At 35.0% G+C, this 20,833-nt stretch overlaps 1 protein-coding gene across 1 annotated transcript in view; it reads left to right on the forward strand.

Annotated features, from left to right (window-relative positions):
- Window positions 1-943: 943 nt before the first annotated feature.
- Window positions 944-20,833, forward strand: part of LOC134529511 (ankyrin repeat domain-containing protein 50) — a 145,750-nt gene continuing 125,860 nt past the window's right edge. The window contains exon 1 of the mRNA XM_063363670.1: window positions 944-1,749. The gene's annotated coding sequence lies outside the window, so the exon portion shown is untranslated. The remainder of the gene's footprint in view (window positions 1,750-20,833) is intronic.

The following is a 20,833-nucleotide window of genomic DNA, read 5'->3' on the forward strand; positions in this document are numbered from 1 at the left end:
CCCATCAAAAATACTATATGACAATCACTATTATTTTAGTATACATAAGTACTAGGTTTGTTTGAATCGAGGTCTCTCGTGCTCCTTGGGAGTTGAAAGAGTTGGGAGCAAGTTGACCTGAGGGCAAAAAGAGTCAGTAACTTTTAATACACGAAGAAAACGCTATTTGTTGTAAAACAATGATGGCGTAAAATATAGCAGACATAGTGATGAATTCGTTTGGAAATGAAGATACATCTGAAGATGAAGCTGCTATTGATTTACCATATATTGGACTTCAAATTATGAGAGAGCTTGATGAAGTAAAAAATATAAATATTGCTTTTTGACTTTAAACCGCCTGTGGTATGCATAAGCTAACCTGTACCAGGGAACGATTGCAAATCTTGTGATTGTTAAATAAAGGACGCCAAATAAGTTATATTGAAATGTTTTTCCGCTTCAATGTCGTCATCTATTAAACTATTACCGTCATCACCAAATGTAGCTTGATAACATATTGACTACACCATCGTCAAAGTCGCGCCAAAACAACCAGCAGACGACTTGCCCTCGCAACTCTTCCTCGAGAGGAGGAGCATCGAGAGCATGACCTGAGAGCAACTTGCCTCCGCGAGTAAAACGACCATCCGCCAAACTGCTTCCGGAAAAGGTCGCCCCGAAATTTGACAGGTCAAAAAGAGACCTCGAGTCAAACAAACCTGTAGTCAAAGCATAATGTTAAAACTATTTCTTCAATCTTAATTTTAAATCGTAAACACATTTTAATGCAGACACCTAATTACCTTCTACTGACAATGGTGACGAGATTTTCACAATTGATATCTGCGACATAATAAGGAAGGTAAATTTTCACGAGACGAACTGTGTTTCAAAAAAACTAATTACCCTGTTGAGAAAAACGAAACCATGTTCATTTCAGTGCATACATCACAGATTTTTCATTTGATAGGAACGATTCTGTTGCTAAACAGAATTCGTTAGGTTGTCAACAAACTTGCGAGTGGCCTCGGGAATATTTATTTACGGCGGTGCTGCTAATACATGCAATTGCCTGGATTTCAAAGCCGTTTGTTTTTCAGACGCTACGTACAAAATATAAACTCAAAACATTGGGAAGCAAAATCAGAACCAATTGGGGAAACTGCCTTTCTTTTGTCCCAAGCAAGCGAGCGTCGTACACGCCCACTAGTAATGCGGGGGCATGCGCTTTGTGATTCTCGAGAACGGTTCATACCTAATGAAAAAAGGGTTTTATGATGCTTGAGTGTGCCTAACTGAGCAAAATTTAATAGTACAGTTCGGTTGAAATTGGGCTGTCCAAAACTACTTAAGGGCCTGTGGTTGTGAGTTATTGTCCTGCGATTTGTGTTTTAAATATTAGAGGTTATGTCGTTTATTTTTATTGTATGTTGACAAAATGCGTATGTAAATTATTTATGCGAAAGTTAATTGTTATAGTTTAATACGATTATAAATTCGGTTACTTTGATATCGTTAGTTACATGATGTGATGACGGAGTCTGACACTTCAATGCACAGTAAACAATGGCCGCAGTCGTGTCTCACGAGTAGTGAACTTCCAAATAGTGTTGTGTTAACGTTTTAGTGGGAACTTAAAATGTCAGTACACTACAGAAACATGTGGTTGCATACGTCACAAGGATTTTACTCTCAAATACTTAACCGACTTCTAATGAATGTATGTTGTGGCTAACCAGTTATATCTCATGAATTCATTGCAGCAAGGTAATTGTTTGGTTTCTTTGCATATTAAAACTATTAAATTATACTCAATGTTATAAATGACTAATTTCTATCTAGTTTTTAATTTAGTTATAGTTTGATATAGTTCCATTAACAATGCATTTTTGTTAGTTGTTCCCTAGGAAGCATTTTACACTGAAGGACCAATTTTACCACTGCAGCTAAACTTCAAGTTCTTTACCCAGCAGTTAGGAATAGCAAAATTTGATCCTAATGGACTTTAATTTTTACAAGGAGTTGTAAGTTAAGTTGGTAAAACTATCCAGAGGTGTCACTTTGGTTCTATAAGACCAGACTAGTTATAGTTCAACCCCATTATTTTTAAGACAATACACACTATATATTATTAGTTAGATTGTTCTTGTAGGCTCATTAGTGGTTTTACATTTTAGGTGGTATATATGTAGGTATATAAAAGTTTGAAAAAAATTCAACAAGAAATTTTTAAAATCTCTGTTCATAAAGATAAATATATAAAGCAAGGCAGTGGAGTTGTAAGATACCGGACTTAAATTCTGGGAGTCCCAGGTTTAAATCTTTGTCCAGCTGTTATGATTTTGGTGTTCCATGTTTTGCTGAACTTAAGCCAGCCAAATGGTAAGATGGTGATTGATTTTACCATGGCTGATTCCATTCCAGATATTCCTGACATCTGTTTTGTTTTTCATTGCTAGGCAAATATCTCCGTAATTTGTGCATGGTATCAGGAAAAATAGTTCCCATATTTGCGGTGTATTATAAAGTGCTATATTCTAATTTATAGCCACTGTAATTGCTTTTTTTTCGGTAATTCACCTGGTTTGCTATTCACCTGGTTTGTGTTTGAGTGGTCAGATCACTTAGCTCACAACGAAGTGATCCAGGTTTGATTTCCGGCAGGTCTTTCCTGAATGTTTCAAAAGTGAAAGTTGCAGTGAGCTGATGGTTTATACCAGAATACTCCTGTTTCCTATAACAATGCATTTTATCGTTTTATAATTAAAATTTTCAAAATAAGATTATGTTTTGGTTATACTTTGTACAGTTTCGTATCACAATAATATTTAACTGCTTACTTTAATTTAATAATTAATGTTAAACGGTCATTCTCATTGAAAGGGATTATTTTCAAGCTAAAAATTTTTTAAACTAAATTTATTTTTAATTCATGAAATATAATTATAAATGATCACATCAGATTTCTCACAGTAATAAAGCAAATGGTCAAGATGACTCCATTAAATTAATGAAGTAAAAAAGTTTTAAAAAATTGAACTGTCCACGGAGGAGATTTTTAAGAAAACTTGTGGTCAAGACTAATACAATGGCAGAGGAAAAAAACATTTATTTGTGCAAGAAGAAACATTTAATTAATACTAAACTTAAGGACTGTAGACTAAACTTAAAAAAGGCAAAATATTTTGATTAAACTGCCTTCTTACATATCAATCATATCTGTTTTTAACTTTCCATGTTGAAATAAACTTCACAGATTAACAAATATCCCCTAACATACATTATCATAATGGGATACATCATCATTGAATACATACTGATCCCGATTATTTACAATTGGGTAACTTAAAATACTCTTAATATCACCTCCCTCTCCAACAGCTATGTCGTCAGCATCTGGAAAAACAAATTTACATCTGCCAGATTTCCTAATGAATCTAACTGTAGGGTCAGGTGGGGTGGATATGATACAAAAAACGAAACTTTTTGAATATTATTTTAATTAAGAGCACTACAACACTGAGAAAAATTACGCACATTTCTTAGGGCTTTATAAACCTAACCCTAACTCAATAAAAATTTAGATTAATTAGTTAGATTGATAAAAAATAAATTTAGTGTATCATTTTCACCCTGCGATTGGGGGGTATATGATACACAGGTGGGGTGAATGAGATACATCATTATATCCTACTTCCTAGCAACGCTATCAGTGTGGTGGGGTGCGTGTGAGACCGGTCAAATACATGTGTATCACCCACAAAAAATTTCATGACAATCAGTTTAGTGGTCCTCGAGTTCTGACATAAAATATAAAGTCATGTTACAGAGTGAATATTTTCCCTCTATAGGGTCAGGTGGGGTAATTGGGAACAAAATTGGAAGGTTTTACCTTCTCGTTAACACCAGGACCATGCAAACCATGTTAACACCTTTTTTTATCCATACACTTGTTAATACACATCTTATTTAACTTTCCTACATGTCTAATATAGAAATCGGTTTTTCTGATGTCCTTATTTTTCATGTTCACAATTACCCCAAACATTCCCAATTACCCAATAGGGTAGGGGGTAATTGGGAACGGCTACTTTTTCACCTAGGGCTATTAAATGAATCAAAATCCTCTTTAAGAATGATTTTAAAGCCTGTTATGTCTCTAACCAACTTAGAACAATTTAGCTATTTGTTCACAATTACCCCAAGTAATGTTCACAATTACCCCAACTCATCTACTCATCAAGAGGTTACGACATAAACTTGACTACGAAAACGGGAAAATTATGCACACTTTGATGGGAACCAATAAGTAACAATAATGTTCAACAGAATATTTATTGGGTGAAAAAAAGTAACATGAAAGTAATGTGCAAAGGAAAAACGAAATATTTGTAAGACTAGGATATTCTGAGGAAGACATAACCAACTCTTCAAATTACATTAAACTATCATACATAATTTTACATTTCCTTTACACTGACATGACCGTTGAAGTTGTACAGTTTTTTTCTACCTTCTGTAATGCATGATGGGTTAGGCAAAACAGCTTTCACTTGCTCCAGCTTGATGGAGAATTTGTCGTTTTCTATCAACGTGAACTTAGATTTGGATCCATCAGTACTTTTTAGACCAGTAACCTCCAACTCTCCAGCTACTACTGCATCCACTCTACAGGCGTAACAGAAATGGGGTTTCTTCCTGAGACCTCCTTTTAAGTCCACAAGCACGTACATGGATGGAACTATTTCTGAAGCAGTTGGTGCCAAGTAGGTAACTTCTTCTAGTATTTCGTTCTCCATATTCTCACGAAATTCATCTAAATCATCTTTATTGTCGTCACCATAGTTGATGATCTCTTCGGTCTCTTCCTCATCTTCAGTTTCGCTGTAATTATAAAATTATGGGTTTTGTGTCTCTTGTCTGGTGCATTGCCTTTCTTGATTGGTTCTTTAGTTTTTTCGGTAGTTGATCTCTTGGTTGTTTTTTTATGCTCAGCTTCTTTGAGTCTTTTCAACACATCTTCAGAAGTTAAAACTTCCCCGTAAGTGTGGTGTTTCAGCCGAGTCACTGCTTTTTTTATGGGGCTTCTAGATGAGGTTGAGGCTGCAGTGGTTTTGGTGATGCTTTTAGAAGATGTCTATCAAGTCTGCATTATGAGTTTTGGTTCCACTGGCCTCATTTATATCAGAATCTTTTTTCTTTAAACTTAAATCCAAGACACCAAACAACATTTCATCGGTAGGGAAGATTTCACCACAGAAATAAGGAATGTTGCATGGATTTTCTGGTTCTTCATGTACAATTGGTAAAGAAGGGTTTTCGATCTATTTTAAGTCGTTTCTTGAAGCGCTCAAGATCGTCAGGATCAAAAAGGTCTTTGGGAATTTTGTCTTGGTTCAAAGGAAAGAGTCCAGTAGACACAAATCCACTTACAATGTTTTTGTTTGAAATAGAACCCCAAACTTTCCCCAGAAGCTCAGAAAATTGATTTTTCTTCAACCGACTAGGCCCTTTCCCCATTTGAGTTTTTCCGTGGTCAACAAGCACTTTTTCCCAAGATTTTTTAAGAGGACCAAACAACTTTAAAGATGCAAAGAAATCATAGACAACAAAAGGGTCTCTGGCTTGCCTTCTAACCTTTTGCAGATGTTCGGTTTTTTTTAGTGAAATCTTGGAGTTGCGACGCATGAATGCTTGATACAAATCCTCACCCGATTTCCCATCAACGAATCTTGTGATCATTCCAGTCGTTTGAATGTACTGCTGCACAAGCTCTTTAAGCTCTGCTTTATCACAAGGATAACCCATTTGTGCCCTTGCTATCAAGCACTTTACAAGAGTTTCTTCTACCTCTTTGGGCAAGTCAGTAGGTCTTCCTGCCCCCAATTTACTAACATCGGTTTTCATACATTTGATGCGGTTGAAAAGAACTGTTTTGGGAACCTGGTACATCTCTGCAGCTGCGAGGTACGTCAATTTGCCGTTGAGAATATCATTTACAGCTTGGGTCACATCTTGGATGGTGTAAGAGGGTGGAGCCTTCTTCCTAACATACGTTCTTGGCATACTTTTGGTCACTGCAACAGTCAATTTATTAAAACACTTTATTATTGTAGCAAAAACAATGTTTTTATTAATTGTGAGATGTGAAAAAAAGTATGAAAAATTGTTCTCAATTACCCCTAAAATAAAACTCTCAGGGGTAATTGAGAACATCCATACAGATGGTAGTAAAAAAATAACTAAGCCACAAGCAAAACAAATTACTATTAATTGATCTAATAAGCAGCAATTAATACAGTGAAAGACACTTACATGTGAAATCTGTAGTCACTAGGCGCTATTAACTGACGGACATAAAATTCGTTTTCAAAACATTGTTGCACTGTTTATAACCTTCCCATAGCTCTGTCAGCTAAAGACTTGAAAAAAGCGGTAACTCGTTCTACCACTTCATAGAGATATTGAACTAATAGTTTACAAAGCTCTTTGGTTCTCCAAACCCTCACGTCAGCGCTAGTGGCACCTGTTCCCATTTACCCCTGATTCCCAATTACCCCACCTGACCCTATTAAAGAAGCATACATTTTGTCACAGTACATAAATGTGACTAGTGACTAAAACAAATTCTACATACAACTTTGATCATTTATCCACGTACTGTCCAATTATTGAACGATCTCAGCCAACAACAAATTGAAGAAATACTGTGGTCCTAATAAGGATTTTCTCTCTATTTATAATAAATACAACAATAGCAAAGGAATAAAAGCAGCTAATTACAAACTAAAATATGGAATGCTTAGAAATACACAGTTCTACATGTGATGTTAAATTATTCATATTACTCTAAAACATAAACATAGGGGCCTACATAGAACAATAAGTTGTACAAATTGGAGTACAACAATTTGTTTATGTTCAGGTTTACCAACATACAGAAATAGCTTTAAGGTAAAAAAAAAAAAAAACAAGGTTTTAATGACAACGTACATTTCAAATTCAGCAGTGGAAAATAGAAATATTAAGCACTTTTTTATAAAACTACCTAAAATTATGGTATCACATTCACCCCATGCTGTGTATCACATTAACCCCATGTTCTGTATCATATTCACCCCAAAAATTTAGGCAGCAATAGTAACTAAGATATAAATGTCAGACTATCTTTGTAAGCATTAAAACATAGAGGATACTTTCCTGCACCATTTCAAACTATAATTTTGAAGCTATCTTCTATGCACACAAAGATATAACAAAAGTTGCTGGACCTAGACATGAAAATTTTTTGGTTGAATTATTTCTTGCTTGAGACTTTTTCATTTCCTATAAAATTTAGCCAAAGGTTTATAACATTCATTATGGAATGGGGACGTATAAAGAAGAGGCAAGCAAATGTATTTTCTTCAAATTTTTTGTATAGCAAAAAAGTAAATTTTTTTTTAATGTATCACTTTCACCCCAAGTTTTACACTGCATCACATTCACCCCACCCAACCCTAAATTCGTTTAACCACTTGTCTTCAGAAACTATTACACCAATGTAATGTTGCACTGATCTCTTCCCACAAAATTGGACTACAACAAAGTCATTCAAGTTTGGAATGTAAATTTTAGCTTTGGTACAGTCTGCATTCGTGGAAATGTCTTGTGCATCACAATCACTAACACTACTGTCGTCAGATGAATAAACCTCTGAATACCTTACCTTCGAACCTTTACATACAGGAGATTTTAAGGCAACAAGTGGTATTCTACCTATACCATAATGTGAACAGTCAATTCCAGGATAGCATTCTGTGCAACTTAGTCGGTTGGCTTGTAAGAAGTTGCATACTTTCTTCCAAGTTACTGAATGTATGTAGTTTTCCAGTACCCTTAAATGTAGGAATACGTTCTGGTATGATGTTGTTTACTTCATGAATATATTCATTTGTAACCACAAGCACTTTTACACCTTGCAATTGTCAGTAAGTTGGTGAACAAGTTTGTTGAAATTAGGAATGTCCACACCCCGTGCAACTAAATTGTCTGCAGTTCTCTTCAAGCAACCACCAACTCCCATCTGGGGCCCTCTTTCCATGTCTGCTCTCACTGTACCTAGTGCCAAAACATCATCTCAACTCCAAATTCTTCTGACAAGCATTTACCAAACAACTGAAACATATTTCTGTTCTTGTACTGTGTGAATGGTCCATCGCTGAGCAAATGAACTGTTGTTAAATGTGGAACACTCGACTTTATATTTTCAATAACTGGATGGAGATGTGCTGTTTGGATCCTCCAAAGTGGGCAGATTGAATCTCTTGGGCATATTTACATGTATAATTTTTTGAAAAGTCCATGTGATGTAGGATTTCAGTTTTGGCAAAATTTTTCTTGATGGTATCTATGGCTGCAAATTGATGCTAAATATTTCAAATATGCTGCATATATTTATAAATATGACTATCGAAAACAGAAATCAGTTCCTTCTTTGAGCACTCGATTGATTCCTTAACTGTCTTTTGACATAATTTGACTTTTCCTTTAATTTCAGTGGGACTTTTCTTGCTGTTCCATGTTTCATATGTGACTGGCCCCTCTACATAATCATTGAACCGCACCACTTTGCTTCTACACGACTCACATGTTCTTTTTAAACATTTCTCATTATTTTCTTTGCAGCAAATTGAACTAACCAGTTCCTGTGGTGTTTTTTCATTTATGATTTGTAATGAATTTATTTTCCTCACAATTAATGACATGTTCTCATGAGTTTTACACAAACAAGTTTCTCGAGACTTTGCATCAGGGAAAAGGATCCAGAATGGGCAAAAATGACAAAACACAGAATAGCTCATGTTTTTATGTTCAGGGTGCTCATTTTGAAACCTTCTGTGCAAGTTGTACAATGAGTCATTGAGGTAACGCCTCTGTCTCTTATCCTTGTTTTTGGTAATTGTCTCTTTCTTACCGGCACACATTCTACTACATTTATCCTGTTCCAAGAACTGCACATCATCATTTCTGGCAATCTGGAATCTCACATGTACTGGTTTCCTGAATACATAATCTGCAGAGCACATTTTGTATGACGTCAAAGACTTTATGTACGTTAGATATTTGTACTTTTTAACAATTCTTCCCGTTAGTAGTGACATTGTTCTTCTTTTCTTTCTAATTGATGTTTGTCGTATAAAGTTTTCTTTTAACTGAGTTGAAATGACTTCTCCAAAAAGTAACTTCTTGTAAATATTTTTGTTACCTTTTTTATTTACAGACTGATCCTTAAGAAGAGCATTTACTTTCTTTCTTGGTGTATCTTCAGCTTTGGTAGATTTTTGTTTCAGTCTTTGAATCCTCTTCTTGTATTTGTCAATACTTCTTTTAAGTTGCCTATTTTTTTCATTCATACATTTCATTTCTTTCAGCATCTTCTTCCTCTGTTTCTTTGCCCTTTTTCTACCACTTTCAACCCTGCTAGTGTTCTTACTCTTAATGTTTTCAGTACCTGGACTGTTCTTAAGTTCTGAAATGTTTGTACATTGTGGAACATTTTCTTCTGGAAACTCTTCTGAAATTGTTCTCTTTTCTTTTTGCTTGGCAATATTTTCTTGCTTTTTCTTTCCATACTTTTCTGGTAGCTCTTTGTTCTCTGCTATTCATTTCAGTGATGTTTTTTATTTTACCACTTTCCTTCCTTTTATGATACCTTTCTCTTTCCTTCTGCTTTTCTTTAGCGTGCAGTTCTGGACAGTCTCATTTTTTGTCTTGCCTTTCTCATACTTAATTTCTTCTGCTCTGTCTTTTTTTTGATTTAATCAGAACCAGGTTTTTCTTTTTTAAATTGTCCATTTTTCCTGTAAACAAATACAAATAATGTAAAATGTACATTATGGCTTTATTTTTAGTTTCAAAGCTACAAAACAGCCTTACAAATAGCTGCATGATATTCTGAGTTAGGCACCGTAGAACGGTAACTTGAATCAGGTAGAGACACGCGAGACATTAATTTATATATATTAGTTTTTGTGTCAAAGGAACTGAACATTAAAAACAAAGTTGCAGAATGTTTTGAGAGAAAAAAATAATCTACAAATTGACCATGTTTTACAGTAACATTTATATCTTGTAATTTATTTTTTTACACAAATTGTATTTAAGGCTGCATTGCAGCTAGTGAAAGTGAGAAAATCTTGGGATCTCCTCCCAATGCATTTTTATAGTGAGGAGACCTCAAGATTTTCTCTCTTCGGCTCTCCAATCCAGCCTAATTCTGGCTGACTTTTAAATCATACAGAATGAGTTATTTTTTAATACAGTATTTGTGAGAAGATCTAGGTGCATTACAAATTCACAACCAAAATGTTTTCCTTTTTTAAAAATAGAATGATACCCCCACGTTTACAAGAATGTGTTGATTGACATGTTAATGTGTAAATGTTATTAATAAAAACAAATGCTACAAAAAAGTTTAAAGTTTTTGTCAAATAATAGGCCTTTGTTTATTTTTGTCTCTTCCGTGGACAATGTTTTCCTCTCCGTGGACAGCAAGTGTCCACGGAGGATACAAAAAGTCATAAATTTTTTTTCTTAGCTATTAATTTTAAGGTTAGAAAACTTAGTAAACAGTTGGTAAAATTCAACCAAAAAATAACTTGCCAAGTGAGGACAACTATGAATAATATCCTTTTCTTTTCGTATTACAGTGGTCACGTGGGAGACACATTCATCTCAACACAAAACATTCATCAAACTTTACTGAATGATCTTCACACAATGGTCACATTTACTATTCAAACAGCAGTGATATCACAAAATGGCTACTTGACAATCCATTTTCCTTAAAACCAAAGACATTGTAGCACTAGAGTGGTAATTTTTTTTTACTTTAAGTTGTGTCCACGGAGGAGATGCGCAGTCTGTAGGACAAAATGTAAACAATTTTAAGAAATGTTCTGCTTCAATGTTCATTGATGCTTTTGAGTAGAATTCATAACAGTAATGTCTAATTAATTTTAACAATAATACATTTATAATTTAAAATTAAAATATTCTTGAAACAACAGAAAATGTTAACTAAAATGTCTTGGGGGACAGTCCACGGAGGTAGACACAGCTATACTGTGAACCAGTTATCTATCATAAATAAAATTTTATATTTTTTTTTGGCTGGACATACAAATTTCACTCTAATTTTACTTGTTATATTAAGTTAAGGGGCCCGCCTACATGCAGTGCAAAGTGAGCTGCAGAGGTTTAACAATCAGTTGTTTTTATCGAAACTATTTGACATGCGATTACCGATTTCGGATATAAAAGAGATTAAGGTACCGGGCATGATCCTAAAGTTGTTTAAGATGTCTCAGACATATAGTCGATTAGTAAATGCATGCTGAATAAGCCTAATTAGCGTATTTTCAGAGGCACGCCAAGCTCACAGTTTTCATTACTATTGCGTAAAACCACTTTTGGATCGTGCACCAATCCTTTCTCTTTCGCTGCGTATATAATTTGCACTAGGTCACAACGGAAAATTTTGAGAAAAACCGTGATTTCTACGACGTGTGCTGCGCGAATGTTCTTCCCGGTATGTGGCGCCGCCACGGCCGCTTGACCTTGGATGACGAGGCAGGAGGAAGGGGGGTCTCCGCGCTGCCTTTCTTCCTGTCCTCTTTCAGTTGTGCTTCGCTTGCCCGGACTGAATACTCACCCCGGCTAGGGCGGGCCTGTGGACACCAGACCGGGCTGAGTACACGCGTATTCCACAGTTAGTTGTGTTGAGGCCGAACGACATTAGAATTCAGCGTGACTGCAGGCGGGGTCATAAGGCAAGGTTACGACAGAATGCACCTCGGAAGAAGAACAAAACCATTAAAGGAAGTAAACGCCAAATCGTTGGGCATAAGTAATATTTCATTATACAAGTGATATATTCAAATCGATTTTATATGGCTTTGTTAGTTACGTATTTATTAATTTTATTTTATATGTGGCCATTAATATTTTTAATGGTATAAATTTATATGCAATCAACACTTTTAACCAAAATATGCATTTAACCATTTTAAAAACGCCAAGTTGAAATAAAGAATTTCACGTAACATTTAAAAAAGTATTTTTTTTAACTTCAATTGTGAATGAACGTAAGAATAAGAAGATTTTTTTTTTTTTGGAGGGGGGTGGGGGTTCTTATTTGGTAAGCAGAATTTGGTGCCCAAAGCAATTAGCTACAAACTGTTCGGTGTGTGCAAACATGCATAAATATTGCAGTATTTCAGACAGTGTAAGTTTAATTTGGACATAGAAGCTTGTCATTATAGTCACAATTAAAACAAATAGTATTTTGCCGGCTGTCCATGGCTGACTGTGATAGTTTGTAGTGGGAACACCTCTACACATTTGAAAATTTTTATACAGAAAACAAGAATAATAAGTCATAAATAGCATTTGTTGCATGTTATTAATGGCCGTACGATTAGTACACACTTCTATGTTTTTTTCCGGTGATTCAAACCATAAACGTCGGAGTCTAGCAACATACGTGCGGTTCTGGAAGTTGGAAGTGTATGCGTTCGGAGACGTACACGTGTCAATCTCGCTAAGCTCAGACTCACAGTTGACAAACGGAACTCCGTGAGAGCGGTTCAAAAAAAGTATCATATTGCATTATCGCCGCTGCTAATTGTAAAACCTTGACGAATTCCACAGGTTACTAAGAGACGTGTAATGTGTAGCCGCCGCTAAAATAAGAAAAAAACGACGCTGTGTTTATACTAATATCTCGCGTCACTTAAACCTCTCTGTGCGCTGGCGTGTTACGCATTGCGGAAAAAAGTTATCGTCTGTGCACATACCGTTCCACTCGTCTCACGTCACATTCTCATCAAGCACCCGAGCCCGGCAGTCGGACTGCATGCCTGACATTATAGCCCGCAGAATAAAACCATTTGGATATAAATGTTCAATTTTTAGTTTCTTTTGCTTACGAAGAGGCGACGCCGGACGTTTCGGCATCTAGGACCTTATTCACAATGCGCAGTCCGCAGTTTGACAACTTGCAACCGGCAGGCGGCAGTCGGAGATAAACTGTTCCACAGACAGCAGTCCAGCAGTTGCCAGTCGAGCAGTGGGATATCATCTAACTTCATTTCGGACTGCCAGACCGTCCCGGAGCAATGGCATACAAGAGATCCCACGCGGAATGACTGAAGAGTTTTAACATCAGCCGTCGTGTTTAAAATCTGCATGGATGCAACTGACAAATTATTTTATAAAATTGACAAAGCTATATTCTGGCTGCAGGCACGACGGCTCAAACAGAATGGATAAGTTGTTTCTGGTTGAGGCAAACGAATGGTGTTTAACCATTCGAAAACATGGCATATGAACATCCGAGGCCAAACATCCTGATGCCATTAAGACCAGGTGACATCAGGATGAAAGAAGAAAAGTTAGTGCTCCTGGAATACCCTCACGGGTTCAGTCCTAGGAGGTGGAGGTGGTGAGGCTCGGCCGGGCTTCGGCCCGAAACAACTTGCCAGACCGCCAGCTGCCAAAATATTTTCACCTATCAGAAAATCTTTCGCGATGATGTGGTTTAATCAAATACTCCCTTGGTCATGATATGTAATTTTGACTGGCGACTCCGGACTGCTGACTATGAACTACGTGTTGCCTACCGATGCTACGCTAACTGCAATCCTAAATTTTGCTTTGGAATTATACAAAAAAACATTTACCACCTAAAACCCTGCAATGAAAATATTTAGCAAATATCTCAAATTTTAAAATTGATTTTTTTATGTTACCTTCTTTAATATCGATATTAATGATAATAACAATTTTAAAGCTTTAATAAAACCGGCCCGTTGTCGTATATCAGGTTTTTTCTATTTACGAAATTCATGAACACTGTCGTTTTTACATGTTTTATGTATAACGTATTCTATATAACTAATATTAAACAATCGAAGGATTATCAGCATTTGTTGTGAAACTTTCCTATAATGTAATAATAACACGTGTAGGGCCTATTGACGAAACAATCGTTCGTTAAATTTTTGTAATACGTATATATGTAAATTTGAGGCAACATTCCTTTTAAACTTGCTGTGCTTATTCAAAAGAAACGTGCAATTAAAAAATAATGCATCATTAGAAATGAAATTATTTTAGGAATGTGTATCTGATGAAAGACGATCCAAGGATGAATCTTTCGCACACACTGTATGCTGATGTAGAATGTAACGCCGACCCTAGTTGTTTCATGGTACGGAAAACTTAAAATTTTGTAATGAAAATTTTTGAACTGTAAATGGACCTTTCTTTTCCATCTACAACGACGCGTCTTCACAAAAAAAAAAATATTTTTGTCAAAAATATTTAGTTAATATTTTTTCCTTAAAATATTCTCATCAATACTAATATTATAAATGCGAAAGTAACTCTGTCTGTCTGTCTGTCTGTTTGTTTGTTACCTTTTCCCGGCTGAACGGATCGTAATGAAATTTGGCAAGGAGATAGATTATATCCTGGGGATGGACATAGGCTATATTTTGTCTAAAAAAAAAAAAAAAAAAAAAAAAAAAAATTAAACGTGTTAAAAAAATATATCTTAATTTTATGTAATGTGTGTCATAGATATACAAACTGTTAGTGTCATTCCTCTATGCCTGCCGTGCAATAGCTTTCAAGCCATTACGTTACGTTTTTCTATTGTAAGGAACTAAGTAGAGAGTAAGAAAAAAATAAAGATCTTGACAGTTTGTAGTGTCACCATATTTGTTTCAATTTTCAATACCGTTTTTGTATATTACAATTTAAATTGCAGAAAAAAATCATGTTTCATAAACACATAAATAGTGAGTGTGTGTCATTTCTCTATGTCCACGAGGTCTTGCCGCGTCAATTTTCTCCTTCGGGCGAACCCGTCCGCTTAGTTAAATAAACAGCTTTTATCGTTGAATGATTTCATGATTTATTTCATGAAAATCTGCTCTCATAAAAAAGTAAGTTTTATAGTCATTCAATATGTATCTCTTTCTCTCTCTCTCTCTCTCTCTCTCTCTCTCTCTGAAGATCAATCTATGAATCGTTACACATTTATTTCCTTAATTTTTTTTATTTTGATTTGATACAATATGATTTCACTAAAAATCTATTTCTACCCCTTCCTATTTTCATTTCCACATTACGAAGTTTCACTTCTTCCGCGCGGAGGGACTCCACGCAATATTTTTGCATGCAATTAAAAACTATTTTTTAATGATGCCAAAGAAGTATAACTTCTCATGCGCGTACCTAAGTACACACACCCATTTATTAAATTTAATTTCTTCTATATTTTTTCTCCCTACCTAGGGCACTCATAATTCTTTTAAATTTCACGTGTATGTTTTCAATGTCATTCGAGTTGTACAATTTTTTTTGTCAAATTGGTCATTATTTATACTTTGTTTTATTTTGGAAACATACGTATTTTAGGTATTATGACAAATAAAAAAAAATAATTACACTAATATTCTTAGGTTTTTATTGTGTGGATAGGTTGAAGTTTAATATTAAGTAGGTATATAAATTCGTAAACTTATAAATTTCTTCGAAATTTATTCATAGGTTGGTAGGGCCTACTAATATTTATATTTGTATAGTTTGAAGTTTAATATTATGTATGTACGTAAATTCTTAAACATAGAGTTATTTATTAATTTATTTATAAAATTATTAATAGGTAGGTAATAAGTTTTTCTATTTGTCAATATTGTTATTATGGTAGATAGGAGTACAGTAAATGCCTACATTCTTATATTCCTTTATATCTCTTTCGTTTTGGAGTGTTCCCGAGCCATTCGGGGTCCTCAACATCACCCCCCCCCCCCCCCCAGGTGGTTAAAGCCCCAAAATTTCGAAAGTTTAAATTTTTTAAAAAATCTTTTTTTTTTTAGATTTTAAGTGTTTTCGAGTCATTCAGGGTCCTCGAACACCCCCCCCCCCCCCTCTAGGAAAAAGCCCCAAAATTTCGATAATTTTAGGAATTTCAAATATCTATTCTTTCGAGATGGAGTGCTTCGAAACATTCGAGGTCTTGAACCTCCACCCCCCCCCCCCCTCTCTCCCTTCCACAAAAGTGAAAGCCACAAAATTTCGAAAAATTGGAGGAAATTGTATTAAAATTAAGTCATTACGAACTAAAGTGTCCGGGGCATGGTGGAACTTTTACCCAAAGTCGACTTCCCACCCAATTTTGAGGGAGGGGGGGGGGGATGCAAAACCCCAAAATTTCGAAATATTTCTTAAATTTAAGAATACTTTTTTACTATTTGGAGTGTTTCCAAGCCATTCGGGGTCCTCAAACTACCCTCCCCCCACAAGGAGTCAAAGACCCAATAATTAAAAAATTTCGGAAAATTTCCAAAAGCCTATTCTCTTTCGATTTGGAGTGTTTACGAGCCATTCGTGGTCCTCAACAACACACCCACCCCCCTCAGGGGTCAAAACCCCAAAATTTAAAAAAATTCAAATATCATTCTCTTTCGATTTTTATTGTTTCTCAGCCATTCAGGGTCCTCAAAATCACCACTCCCCCTCTGGGGACAAAGCCCCAAAATTTCGAAAATTTCAGGAATTTCAAATATCATTTCTTTCGAGATGGAGTGTTCCAAACCATTCGAGGTCCTGAACATCCACTTTCCGCAAAAGTGAAAGCCCTAAAATTTCGAAATATAAGAATATATATAATTGGATGTTGGCATGTATGACGTCGATAAACTCTTACACCGTTTGACCGATCGCCATGAAATTTGGCACATCGAAGTGTTTTTATCATGAAGAAGGTTTTTATGCTATCCATTTTTTTTGTAACTCGCCGCTAGATGGCGCTGTAGCGCATCAACTTCTAAACCTTTCAACCGATCGCCATGGGTAAACAGAAAATCATAGGTCACAGATACACAAACAGTAATTATGTATCATTTCTTAATGTCCAACACACTGGACATATCGCTATCCATTTTGCTGTAACTCGCGGACAATATATCACCCGGTGTTCAGCCCGGGCAAAGCCGGGTACTGCAGCTAGTAAATATATAACCCTTATAATATCGTCGAATTGCATTCTTATTTCCATTATTTTTTTCACTTATTGTGACATAGTAGGCTATTCAAAAAATATGACGAAGTTGCATACAAATATATCGGGGCTCCTTGCGCTGCCTAATGTTTCAAAATGCTCTCGCTGAAAATAATATAATGACTTCATCTAACTTAAGAGCATTTATTCAACTTCTAAAAATCGTAAAAATCGTACTTTATTCATAAGAAAATAAACATTAATGTTTATATTTAAAAAAATGTATTTCACTGGGTGCTTCATTCTGTATATTATTTTTGTTTTTATCTTCTGCCAGCCATTTTACAAAACAGATAATGCGCGTTAGATATTTTGACCTTGAGTGCTTTGCCCTGTGTCGTGCATCTCTGCGCCCGGCGAGCCGAGCCAGTCGCTCGGGGAGAGTGTTTATTAGGCTAACGCTATGTCACGTAAGTTAATACTGTGAAATGTTTTGTAATTTAGATTCTGAATTATTATTTTATTGTTTCCAAGTAAATCTGTCTATATGCCGAGTTTGATGTGCTCTTAATAATTAGGTACAGGCTGAGAATCTCGAACTATGCTATCTTACACCTCTGTCGTGAGGCACCTCTATCAAGAAGTGTGTGACTGAGTGGTATGTTTTGTGATCGAGTTGTAATTTTTGATGTTTAACATCTTGGCTCTCTGTATAAATGGATTGTCCGCAACCGAAATTGCTTTACATATTGTTACAGTAAAAAACTATGCCTGTAAGTACCATGAAGAAATTCAGTCAGTGTATGTTGGAGGATTGCGTAAGCAAGTAACTTTGCATACAGCAATATTGAACTACTTTAATTCTGAATAGGAAAAGCTTAAGTAAGTTTTAATATGACAGTGACACACAAGTTCCTTTCCTTTTGATTCGGGCTAAAGCATACGAAATAATTACAATTTATCTAGCGTAACCACATATTATATTTGTCGTTGTAGCAGTTAGAACCATACAGAAATGGGACCTGTAGAGTGTCAAATATGTAGTAAACAACAAAACAATACTGCCACATACATTATGAAACATAAATTTGGGCAAAGCATGAATCATAAAAATGAGATATGCCATGACTGATTTCCTACTGTTTATGACGTAAATTAGAGGTGTAGTAAATCTAAGTGAGTGATACTTTGGTCTAAATTTGGTAGATTTAAATTTAATTTGAACTTATTGTACTGTAAGGTCCCTTGTTTAAAATCACTGGTTTTTAACCAACTCCACAGTTGTACAATACATGTGAAAAAAAAATTAACAATAAGAAATCTAGTTTTATATGCACACACACTTTATATGTATATATGTAAATGCATACACATATTTACATATCAAATGTATATATATACATTTATGATTGCGACCACTACGATGCCCATTCCCTTAGCAGTTTCCATAAAAATTTTCTGTTAGCGCGCCTGCTCCCGTGTGGGTAGCATTTCAGCAACCTTTCAAGGGGTTTGTAACTGGGAATAAAGGTTTTCATACCGAAAATATTAGCTAAAACCGTACTAGAACGTGTTCGATTTTTTCTGCTTTACCCACGAGCCAATGTTGCCAAGATGATTGACCCGCGTGTAAGAACATAAACCTGTATATATTAACTTATGCAAACATTAGGAAACGTATTAGTTTCCCAAATTAAATTTTATGGTATTGGAGTATTCTGAAATATATTTGGTAAACTAAAATAGTTACAGCATTGCTCTACTGATAATACATAATCTCCTACAAAAGTTCCCATTGACTTTGTTGTGCGTCTATAAAGCGCGCTATTTTTCAACTTAGGTAATGGAATATAATTTTTTTTCGATAAAATATTACTGATTCAAAAAATATGCTTACAGCAAATACCTACTAAAACATTTTATTTGTTTATCCTATTGTTATAATAACATTAAATTTATAGCTTAGTCATTTGGTTTGATTGTTTAATACAAGTAGTTTTAACAAATAATTAATTATCTAAATTTATTAGGAAATTATTCTCCATATATTATTACTGAATAAACTTAGCAAATCATAGAAACCCCACACCTGTTAGTCTAAACGAAAATGCGATGGTTTTCCTTCACTTCAGATTTCAGTTTACTATGCGAACTACTACATTAAACTGAGCGTGTTTATTTGTCTCACTTGTTAACGAAAATTGTTAATTACAATTTCTTTTAAGTAGTAGAATAAGTTAGTAACCAATCAGTATGTACGTACGTATAAAATATGTGAATCGGGACCATTTGGAATTAGTACAATACAAATAGCACATTTAATATTGTGAATTAGTTGAATGAGCTGTCTTATTTATGTTATCTTATGAATATATAATAAATAAACTACATTTGAGCAAACTTCATTAATTTTACAATTGCTCGGTTTTTTTTAATACCGCACAAATTTGTTTTATTTTTTGCAAGTGAAGTCAGGAAGATTAAATACCAAGTTCATCCACCAGGTTACATTATTTTTAAATACACCGTGAGATTTTTTATATATTTTCAGTAATTGGTTGAATGGACAATAACATGTCTATCCTAGCCCAAAAAGCATGATTTGTCGGCAAATGCGTTGTTAGGTTTTCTGTTAGTATTCTAGGTATCGTGTGAATGGAGTAACTAATTATTTCTTCTCTTCTGCTAGATAAACTTTTGCTCATTTTTATCCCCATGGGTATAATTGAATCAGGAATTTGCAAAAGGTACAAAGTCCACTTTTTAGCGAAAATGAGTTATAACCATGAAAATGATCTATGAAGTAAGGGCTATCTGTTCAGCAGGAAAAGGTCCAAAGTCCAATACATTAAGCACAGTTAAATGCACTATGAATTTTTAGGGAATTTGCAAAAGGTCTCATGTCCTGGACATGGCACCTTTTGAAAATGAAAAGTATATGTCGTGGACTTGATACTTTTTTTCAAATGAAATATTTGTGAGGTTCCTTCATAGAGATAATATTTTATGGAGTGGTAACAGCATTATATACAAATAAGCAAAATATGTTTATGATTTCTTGTTATGTAAGCTTCACTCTATATAGTAAAACCTCTATGGTTGTAGGAACAACAGTTGGCAACAGTGGCATTTTATCGTAATTATTTTGTTTACATTTAGTTAACATTGTTTTGTTTTCTGAATGGAACACATACAGTCGAAAATGGATAGCAACTGTACTAAGAAACGAAAAGGTGTAAGAAATGATGATAGTTATAAGCGAAATATGATAAAAAAGGCAAAAATAAAGGGTTTGCCTCACACAAACCATGCAGGAAAAGAAATTCGTGCCAGACAAACAGGATCCCAATGCAAGTAAGTGAACCTTTCAGTACATAAAAATGCAATCATACCCAACATAACCTACGTGTAAAGATATTAACATTATATTATTGTATAAACCTAAAACATCGTGTTTATTCGACATTTTTGTGTGTGCTATTGTAAGATTATTAATTTGTTCTAATAAAATATGTTATGTTTCTTACAGCTGCAAGAAACGGTGCTTTGGACATTTTACTGAGTACCAGCAAATTGATGTGATCCAAAGGATAAATGGCTACGACACAAAGAATGAGCAAGATATTTACCTCCAAGGATTAATCCAATCAGTACCTATTCAGCGGAGGCGACCCCGAAGTGGTGAGGGCTCAACAAAGGCAAATTCTTTCATTTATAATGTAGTATGTGATTCTGAAAGGATCAAAGTTTGCCGCAATGCTTTTATTGCCTTACATGGTATTACGGCAAAACGCGTAC

Source organism: Bacillus rossius, chromosome 2 (assembly GCF_032445375.1).
Source record: "Bacillus rossius redtenbacheri isolate Brsri chromosome 2, Brsri_v3, whole genome shotgun sequence".
Classification (NCBI taxonomy): Eukaryota; Metazoa; Arthropoda; class Insecta; order Phasmatodea; family Bacillidae; genus Bacillus; species Bacillus rossius.